The following is an 11,312-nucleotide window of genomic DNA, read 5'->3' on the forward strand; positions in this document are numbered from 1 at the left end:
TTTTATTTCATTAAAAACTTGGTAATATATATAGTGAATATTGAATTTTTAAATTACTATTAATTAAATTCAAATATGAAGTTTTGAAATACAATGATTACGAATATAAAATATTATTTTAATTTATATTGTCAAATAAATCATAATTTATAGAGCTATTATTCATATTAAATATACATTTCATTTTTTTATATTTAGAATTATTTTTATTTTTAAAGATATGTCAAAGATATTTTATTAGCCATTGTTTTGATTTATTTAATTAATGAATATATATTTAAAAATCAAATTATTTTTTATATATTTAAAAAATTTAATTATATTTTGATAGAAAATAAATTAGCTTATAAGAAGAGTTTCAGCGTAAATCACATGTAAAAAACCTTTGTCAACCCGTTTCAAACCAATTAGTGTGGTTCATCATTAGGACAAGTTGGGGAGTCAGATCATGGCTGCAAATTAAATAGGGAGAGCAGATCTTCCAAACTGCTAGGTTGACTAGGTTGACCATCAACGGCTATATAAAATGGCTAGATTATATAATAATATTAAAATGTTAATAAGTCAAAGGTAATAATAATAGAATAATAATATAATTATAGTAAATAATTTACTTCTAATAACTAATTATTACATATTAGAATGTTATATTTATCTAATTAAAATATCTTTCTTAAGTTATTAAGTTAATTTATTTAATTCTTTTTTAATTTATTTAATCATATAAATACTGGGGATAAGTAAAAAGGAGTTCTAAAATATAATTTAAATGTTAAAAATATATATAATTAATAATGATTTATTATTTTATAAAATATTATATTATTTTCTCATAATTTAAATTAATAGTGTAGGAGTACATTGTTAATATACTCTTTGTGATTCTCGGATGCGGGTGACACGACAGGTAACGAGGACGAGCCACATGACATTCATGTGCCGCCACAGTTGTAAGGGAGGCATTCAATGCCGGTTCGCCGCCATGGAATATATGTCAAGGCATATTGCAGGTTGGCATTCATTGCTGCATTCAAGTCGCAGGCTCGACTGCATCAAGCAGTTAAGGTGTCCGGGGTTCGAGGTTTCGGTGCAATGGCTAGAAAAGAGGATGAAGGGGCTCAGCAAATGCTGCTCCACGCTCATCGTCTGGCATCCTGCGGTCTGGAAGTCGCCTGGTCTTCGGCTCTCTGGGATTCATCACCCGACGTCCCTCGCCTGGTCTTCGGTTCTCTGCCTAAGGTATATCATCTCGCATTTGAGGGGCCTCTGTGTCATTTACGCCTCTGGGTCCTTACCTGTTGCCCGCTCGCCTCTTTGTCATTTCCGCCTCCCCACCCCGCTCTGCTCTTCACCCTCGACGCTCTGGAAAACATGGTCAGGCCTCGGCAGCGTTTACTCAGCCGTCGAGGCTCTGCACGCGGAGGGTCCTCTCGGCCTTCTGTGGAAGCTCCTCACCCCCATTGTTGTTGCTGCTGTTGCCATCGTTCTTCTACAGCCAATCCTATTCAACCTAGGAAATTCTTGGACTCTAGCAGCCCTGACCCTGACTCAGTGCCTTCGCCAGCCTTCGGCTCAGCCATTTTTACCTTCAACAGCTCGACTGACAGGCCCCGTATCAATGCCCATGTCTCAGTATTATTTCTGGAGGAAGCTCCATCCGACAATGAAGATCTCCGCGGCAAGGGAACGCATCAGGGTGAAAGGCCCGAATTTGACCAGGCCATGCCTGGAAAGGAAGCAGAACAGACCCCCGGCCTTCCCCAGCCTTGGGAGGCGTCCACGTCCAAGAAAGACGACGTCAAATTGGATCCCCTCCCTTCAGCGGAGGATTTGGGAGAATTCGGGTGGTACCCGATCGTTGAAGAGCAGCCGGAGGAGTAGCTGGTCCTCTGTGCAGCATTACCCTCTCCAGCATCACTCAGGTTCTGTTTCGGCTTTCGGCTCTCGGCTTATGTCTTGTTTAGTGCATGTTTGTGTCTTGATGTCTGAAGCCCCTACGTGGGAAAATGTTGTTGGCTATCTGCTGCCCCTGGGCGGGCTTTCTAGTTTGAAATTTTTGCTCTTTTTTGAAGTATACGGAACCCCTGCGTGGGATGTTTTGGCTAGTTTGAAAAGGTTGCTCTGTTTTGAAGAAACTGGAACCCCTGCGTGGGATGTTTTAGCTAGTTATGGCACCTCTGCGAAGGTGGCTCTTTTGATATCTTACAGTCCAGAGTGCCAAAGTAGGGCCTATGGGGATGAAACTCCATGGTTGTAATGTTTCTACTGTTACTGTAAGTAATAGATTAGTTTTTTAGCGAGAAAAAAAAATATACTCTTTGTGATAAGTTGTCAATTCAAATTAGGGATGATTCATTTAATTAACTATTTATCACAATTCAAATTATGGATGATTCATTTAATTAACTTTTAAAAAAGTATTATATTTTTTTAAATATTATATTTAAGTATTTAATTAAATTATTATGTTGTAAGTGTATACATTCATAGTATTAAGACACTTAATATATTAGATGTACTAAATGTTCAAAGAGAGTTATGTGATTTGGTCTAGTGTTTATTTTTCAATTATTTTTCCCTCTCGCATCTTTGGATGGAATCTCCCAGAGCCAGCTTTCGGTCAATCAGAAGTCGGCCATTCAGACATGGGTTTGCAGCGTTTCTAGCTCAACCTATCCGCCTGCGATTCTTACAGAATCTTTGAGGCTTGTCGAAGAGGCCTGCCCCCATGGCAGCCTCCATCTGTTCCCCGTCATTACAAAATCTAACCATGCGTCCGGTGGTCATGTCTTACCTTCAACCGACAGCCAAGTCCCTTAAACGTTGTCCAGCTCAACCGCAGTGCAGTCCTCTCTCAGCCCTTCGAACGGGCCTTCCAACGAGCCCAGTTTCGGGGTTTATGTCCCGCCAAGCTCCTCAGTGACTATAGCGCCATCACCCTGTCGTCTGTCTGTGTTATGCTCTTGACCTGCAAGAAGATACCATAATACCAAATATGCGAAGAAATATACCCATAACACAGAACAGTAAGAAATAACAACAAGTATTCTATTATTCAGAAAGGAAAGCAATGTTCACTTGCCTCTTCGAGGGGGCAACCTCCAATAGAGCTAGGCTCAGTTACAAAATAAGACACGATGCTCCTCGAGGGGAGTCTCTATCCTTTATATAGGATTCATGCATGCAATACCATGGGTCAATACCATGGTTCTTATTAATACCATTTATCTAATACCATGGCCCATTTGCAACTAATTGTGGTCCCTTCTTTAAATGCGGGTCAACCACTTACAATTATTAATATGGGCTTTATTGACTCTTTACTTAACTATAACTATGACTCGATCCTATTACATAAATAAGGGGTTAGGGTTGGACCCTAACATGCCCTCCCCCATAAGAATAGCCTTGTCCTCAAGGCTGAAGCTGCTGAAATTGCTGAAGGATAGTGGTTAGTTCCCAGGTCACATATTCCAGAGAGGTGTCTTTCCACTTGACGAGGACTTCCTTGATCGTGCGGCCACGCAGGTGCCGTTCTCGCGTGTCAAGAACCTGTTCAGGTTGGAGCCAAATTGAACCTTCTTCATCCAATTCAGGTAGACTGGTTTGAATTCGGCAATGGTTCCCAATCACTTTCTTGAGGCATGAGACATGGAAGACTGGATGGATTTTTGCAGTGGGTGGCAAAGCTAGCTTGTAGGCGACTTCTCCAATGCGCTGAAGTACTTGATACGGTCCATAGAATTTTGGAGATAATTTCTGACAACCCTTGTCTTTGAGTGATGTTTGCTTATATGGTTGCAGCCTCAAAAATACCTGATCCCCTTCTTGAAATTGGCATTCTGAATGATGTTGATCTGCCTGTTGCTTCATGCGGTTTTGAGCTTGATGGAGATTCTCTCTGAGGTGAGCTAGCATGGTTGTGCGGTTCTATAGGAGTTGATCCACTGCTTGTACCTTCAAGCATCCCTTGATATAAGAAGTAGGTGAAGGAGGGAGTTGACCATAAACTGCTTCATATGGAGTCATTTTGGTGGTGGCATGATAGTTGGTGTTATATCACCATTCGGCTAGAGGTAACCACTATACCCATAGATGTTGCTTTTCTGAAGTGAAACACCTAAGGTAGGTCTCCAGACATTTGTTGACTGCTTCAGTTTGACCATCAGTTTGGGGATGATAGGAAGTACTGAGTTGTAGTTGGGTACCTTGTAGCCTGAAGAGTTCCTGCCAAAAGTTACTAGTGAAGATCGGGTCACGATCAGACACAATGGAAGTGGGCATGCCATGCAATTTGAAGATCTGGTCCATGAAAGATTGAGCTACCAAAGTCGATGCAAAAGGGTGGGGTAGGGCGCAAAATGAACATACTTAGAAAGTCTGTCCACAACCATCATGATGATTGACTTGTTGCTTGACTTCTGAAGACTCGTAATGAAGTCCATAGAAACCTTCGTCCAGATTGAGGTCGGGATGGGCAATGGTTGTAATGTGCCTGGGGATTTGACTGTTTCTCCTTTGTGGCGTTGACATACGTCGCACTCAGCTGCAAAAGTCAGAATGTCCTTTTTCATGCCTGTCCAAAAGAATGAACGTCGAGTGCGAGCATAAGTCTTCTGAAAGCCTGAATGGCCTGCAATGGGCGATGAGTGCAACTCTGCCAAAATGCAATTTTTGAGGGTGTATGTTGGTGATATCACGAATCTGTCCTTGTAGTATTAGAGCACTTTCTTGGGCAAAGTGGAGAATATATATATAATTTTTTATTTTTTATTTTTTTTATAGGAATTCTTTGGGGCGGCGAGTTTGCAGATTAGATCTGTATGTTTTGGTGCAAAATTTGCAAAATCTAACTACAGATCTAGGTTGTTTGTGAAAAAATACCCAATTTGAAAAAAAAAATTAGCCAAATCGAAGTCCGGATGAGGGAGATATTGCTGATTTATAAATCAGTTGGGTTGCAGATATTTTTTCGAGGCGGTGAGTTTGCGACGCAAATCTGTAGTTCTAGTGCAAAATCTACAAAATTTAATTGCAGATCTGGCTTGTTTGTGAAAAAATACCCCGAGTTCAAAATAAAAAATCAGTCGAATCGAAGTCCGAATGAGGGAGATATCGCTGATTTAAAATCAGCTCTTTTTTCAGAAATTTTTTGTGATGGCGGGACAGTTGCAGTGCGAATCGGAAATTCCAGTGCCTAAATCGGGATTTCTATCACATGGGAAGATGTAGAATGGTTGTTCCATTTCCGAAAATAGGGTATAATAGGGATTCTGAGCAATATTGACTAAATTGTAACAATTGCAAATTTTCACCAAGTAAGTGAATTTTTCCCAAACCCTCTTCATGGCGATTCTATATTTTACAAGAAAAGATAATGGTCCTACTACTGAAGAATACATAAAATCAAAAAAATCAGTATGGGCATGTTGGGTGAAAATATTATCGTTTAATTCTGTTGTAGTATTTGCCCAACTATTTAATTTGTCAATCTGAGGTTCGTAGACTTACGAGACACATGCACTATATATGCAGGACTGAAGTGGAACTAATCTAATCTAATCTAAATTACTGAAATCAAATTAATCTAGAAAAGCATTGAAACACTAACTAGGAAAGCAGGAAATTGGAAAAGCAATACAACATGTGAAGAATTGAATGACAAACATATGTGAGCTCACAATCCTTTCCATTATTCATTATTATTCAAACGAAGAAAGAGCACTCTCTTATATACATGAGGAAGATAACCGTCTCATAATTACATATCCAATATTCTCTCAAGCACTCTCAACTAATTTCCCATTATTACAAGATATGATCCCTTTGAATCCTCCACAAATCTCTCAAGCATTTTCAACTACTTTCCCATTATTACAAAATATGATCCCTTTGAATCCTCCACAAATCTCTCAAGCATTTTGGATAAGATATGTTATCCAAATCCTCCATGATTTTCTCCTTAGGAATAGGCTTGCATAATTATCTCCTTAATATGGTGGAGGAGATATTAATTCTTCACATATTTCCTACACATCACAAAACTCACATATTCTTGAGATATATATAAAAATATGTATATTTTCTAATATTTAATCATAAATTCACTTGTAATACAAAAATGAATAAAATGGAAAATAAGAAGGTGAAACCCAAATGTATGTATGAAAATGATATGATAAAAGGTTAATGGGATGATGAAATGTAAGGAATAGTGAAGAAAAAGGTGGATGAAAATATGACATTTCTGAGTCCCAACATCCTCCCCAACCGAACTTGTTGCATGTCCTCATGCAACCATGCATGGGTCTCTTTAAGAACATTTGGAATTTTGAACTTTGGCTTTACATGATGATGTCTTTTAATAATGAATGTTTCAAGGATATATGAAAGACATGAGTAACAATTTACATTTTCTTATGGTTGGTTCTTGTGTGACAACCATGAATACAAAGAATGTTGGTTCTTGTGTTAACAACATTCATTTCATTTTCTATTCTCTTTTCTTCAATAATAATGTAAACACTCACTGGAAATCATAATGTGCATAAGAAAGCCCTTTTGTAATATTAATGAAGCATGCTAATATTGCGTATGAAGCAAAGTGCAACAAAGTATCATTGGAAAATAAATGTTGGTGAATGGTAAATGGAGTGATAGTGGTGAAGAAATGGAATCATGGAAGTGAATATGTAGTGAATATAGTTCTCCCCCCCTCAACTAAATTGGTTGCATGTCCTCATGCAACTTGACATGGCTCATGAAAGGAAATGTAGCATGGTGAGGGAATTTTCCAAAATATTCAAGTTAGCATATAAGGAATTGCATGATTAAAGATTAGAAAACAACATACCTCTACTTACCCAAGAATGATGAATTATGCAATAGGAATGTAACTGCTGCTGCTGCTGGATCAGGAAAATGTGACTGATGTTGTTGTAACTGGATCCTGGGAAATGAAGGAATCTGAACTGCTGATGCTGAATCATGGAAAAGATAAACGCTGAAAGTGGAACTGTGGTACTCTCATAGATCATAATTCATGCTGCTGTAACTGCTGAGGGAGTCGTGAAAAAGTGTATAGTCTTCACCCGCTACAAACCCGATGGTACAATTCTAAACATGCGAATGAATATGTCGATGTCAAGCATGAATAGAAATCATTGGATTACCAGCCATTGATGCATGTTGTTAACCAATGCGAGGCAACTCACCATTGATGTCAATGAGTGCCAGGGTACCCGAGTATATCTTACGAAGTGCGAATGGATGTGCTGAAGTCGAGTCACTTGCAAGATCTGAAGATCAAGGGACATTGATGTATTCCCATGATCGTCAGCGAGAGAACTTTCCATTAAGGCATGCAAGCCTCTAGGTACTCAAAAGGAACTCTAGCCTATTTCCCAGATAAGGTGTTGATGTCGATGGGGCAAGACTTGTTGAAAGGTGGGCCTTAAGGAATCCCACATCTGTCAACGCAAGTTTGTACAAAAAGATTTGGTAGGACTATAAATGGAAAGAACTCATGGAAAAACAGTGTGGATCAGCATGGCGAGGAAAACAAGGCAATATAATCATGGAAAGGGAATGAGTTTTATTCAAAAGGAAAACTAGAAGGCAAAAATAAACTGAAAAGGATAAAGGAATGTATGCAATTCAGAAAATAGGCGTGCATGAAGTCGTGAAAGATAAGGAAATGGAAGATTGCTGCAACATAAGGATGATTTAGGCGCTTGGAAGGAAAAAGGTGAGTAGTTGTGACGCAAAAGGATCTTTGTGTAGTGGAAAATGTCATGATATGTGCAGTGAAGAATTAGTTCCTTCAAGCGTCCAATGATGCATGTTTCATTGTGATTTCAAAAAAAATCACTTTTGCTTTAGATTGTCTTCAATTCTTAGCACCATTCCTGCATAAAAATTGTCACCTTTGTGTGCCATCTCCATCGAACATTCCTGTATGAAGTGACTCAAAAACAAATTAGCTCATTTTCAAGAATTTATGAAATGTCCATTCTTTAATTATTTTAACCAGCAATAAGATAATTGGATGCATGTGTGTGCTTGTGCTTGTCAATACCTTCAGGAATAACTGCTCGCTCCCCAATATCTATGGGGCAAACCCTTTCCCAATACATGTATATGTTTTCTATGGTTGCCTCATGTGGATATAAAAGGAGAAAATCTCGCCACTCTTCAAATGTTATGATTCCATTATTATCCTTATCTATGTGCTCCACGAAACGCGCAAGTTCTTCATCACTCATTTCAATGCCTGCTCTAACGAGTGCTTCCCATAGCTCTTCAGGTAAAATGCAGCCATTGTGTTCCACATCTATCACCTGAAAAATGCGGTAAAGCTCGAGTTCCTTGTCATCCATATACCGCCGAAACTCCTGGTACTCGACACGACCATCCTGATTAGAATCGCAAACTTGAAGCAGATCTTTGGCATACTTGTATTCGACCGGTATCCGCAATGCCTGTAGACCCCGCTCAATTTGCGAATTTTCAAGGTGCCCACTGTTCATTGCATCAAAGAAATTAAACAGACTTCGGATCCTCAATTCCCTCTCCTCTTTCGTCTCCCTCAAAGCTAACATAACATGCTCTAAGGACACCTCACCTGTATTTCTCACGGGATTGCAACATTCGGCCCGACGATTATCCCGCTGTGTCTTTGGCATAGATTCCATTTTGGAGAAGGGAGCAAGGTCAACGGCCTGGCCAGCACCCGACATGAATTTTCGAGCTTCGATGCTTGCAATTAGGGAAATTGCAACGACTTGCAACTAGAAATGCTTAAGATTTGCTCGAAAATTGAAATCCTCTGGTTGATCAAACCCTATCTATTTACTTCACTAAACAGCCAGAAATGCTCAAATATCCTCAGAAATTAATCTCCTGGACCGATCAATCCATGCACCTTTAATTAACTACAAACAGCCCAGAAAAGACTTAATTGGCTGGCAAATTCAAATCCTAGGGCCCATGTCTTTAATTCACGAGATATGCTCAAAATTTGCCAAGAAGATGAAATATGGGGCCGATCAAACCTTGTATCTTTAATTCAATACAAACTACCAGAAAAGCATATGTATGAGAACGCATATGTAGGTGCAGTGATTGAATTCCAAGTTTATTATGCAGCAGAAGCAATGGTTTTTTTTGTGCCAGTAAGATACGCACGTCTCTGTCCTGCCGTAGCAAGGCCTGGTGAAGCGTTGCCACCAAAATTCATTGAAAAATGTTGAGAAATGGACACAATGATTTGCATATTGAAAGATGTTTTTGATGAAGCATATTGCAAAACATTAATTTATTTATTCCTGAAAGCAGTCTAAATCATCCCTATTTTCTAATCCTCACGATCGCACTAAGCGCAGAGGAGAGCATACTTATTCTAAACAAAACTGAAAATGAAAGCAAGAACTCAAATTGAAAGCCTACCTACTCTATACTAATTAGAAAAAAATTAGTTACGTGTAATTAAACTTCCAATGAAGCCATTCACATAGCAGTAACAACAATATATCCAGTAGCATTTTTTTACATGATGGATGAAAATATTCGAAAGTGAATGAGTCTAGTTGTTGTAACTGCAAACCAACTATAAATAAATAAAAAGACGAATCTAATCTAATACTTACCTGGAACCATTGTTCGATAAAGCTTTGATAAGCACAATTTCTCTCACTTAGATCATGTTGTAACTCCTGTTCTTCTACTCCGATCTGTTGTTCTTCTTCCTCGATCTCCTGTTCGAATGATTGTTCGCCATCAGATATGCAAGATTCTTCATATGTTGAATCTTCGTTTATTTCTTGGGGAGTAGTTGAATTGTCAATTCTTGTCAAGATCTCTTTTTCCAGGGAAGAAGAGATCCCGACTTCTGCAAGGATCTGAGTGAGTAGTTCCAAGCTGACACTCATTATAAAACCATGTGGAAAGAGATTCTAAAAAAAATTAAAAAAATCAGCACACTAAAAAAAAAAATTGAATTAAAAACAAAAGGACCACAGAAATAATCTTGAATTCAATACTCAATTAAACCCTCTTACAAGGACTGCTCATTAATTGAGTAATCGAATGCTTCAATTACAACCATGAACCATGAATTCATCAAACACTCTTCACAGTTGCGAAAATCAAACACACCTGCAGAAATTGAAATTCACACTTGCATAAATGTAAACACACCCTACATGCCCTGATCCATAAGAGGTCGAGCCCATTACGGTATCTCGAATGCGATGCGTAGGTTGTTCCCCACGTCTTACCGCCTTAACACCTCGGAGTTAGGAACATGTCTAAACACACTTGCATGAAAAATCAAACTAAACTTCAATCCATCGTGCCTCCCCAGCAACGACGCCAAAATGTTGGGTGAATATATTATCGTTTAATTATGTTGTAGTATTTGCCCAACTATTTAATTTGTCAATCCGAGGTTCGTAGACTTACGAGACACATGCACTATATATGCAGGACTGAAGTGGAACTAATCTAATCTAATCTAAATTACTGAAATCAAATTAATCTAGAAAAGCATTGAAACACTAACTAGGAAAGCCGGAAATTGGAAAAGCAATACAACATGTGAAGAATTGAATGACAAACATATGTGAGCTCACAATCCTTTCCATTATTCATTATTATTCAAATGAAGAGAGAGCACTTTCTTATATACATGAGGAAGATAACCATCTCATAATTACATATCCAATATTCTCTCAAGCACTCTCAACTAATTTCCCATTATTACAAGATATGATCCCTTTGAATCCTCCACAAATCTCTCAAGCATTTTCAACTACTTTCCTATTATTACAAAATATGATCCCTTTGAATCCTCCACAAATCTCTCAAGCATTTTGGATAAGATATGTTATCCAAATCCTCCATGATTTTCTCCCCAGGAATAGGCTTGCATAATTATCTCCTTAATATGGTGGAGGAGATATTAATTCTTCACATATTTCCTACTCATCACAAAACTCACATATTCTTGAGATATATATAAAAATATGTATATTTTCTAATATTTAATCATAAATTCATTTGTAACACAAAAATGAATAAAATGGAAAATAAGAAGGTGAAACCCAAATGTATGTATGAAAATGATATGATAAAAGGTTAATGGGATGATGAAATGTAAGGAATAGTGAAGAAAAAGGTGGATGAAAATATGACATTTCTGAGTCCCAACAGGGCACAACATTGGAGATTTTGTAGTGGCCATGAGAAACATGTGGGGTATCTCCTTATTGCAGGTTCATGGATTGATTCAGAAGGAGAAGATGATTGTGTCT

At 38.2% G+C, this 11,312-nt stretch overlaps 1 pseudogene; it reads right to left on the reverse strand.

The window, feature by feature from the left end:
* Positions 1 to 8,024: 8,024 nt before the first annotated feature.
* Positions 8,025 to 8,738, reverse strand: LOC149262349 (calcium-dependent mitochondrial ATP-magnesium/phosphate carrier protein 2 pseudogene; annotated as a pseudogene).
* Positions 8,739 to 11,312: the final 2,574 nt, after the last annotated feature.

Source organism: Pinus tabuliformis, chromosome 6 (genome assembly GCF_031772625.1).
Source record: "Pinus tabuliformis cultivar Carrire ecotype Pingquan chromosome 6, CPIR1, whole genome shotgun sequence".
In the NCBI taxonomy this organism is placed as follows: Eukaryota; Viridiplantae; Streptophyta; class Pinopsida; order Pinales; family Pinaceae; genus Pinus; species Pinus tabuliformis.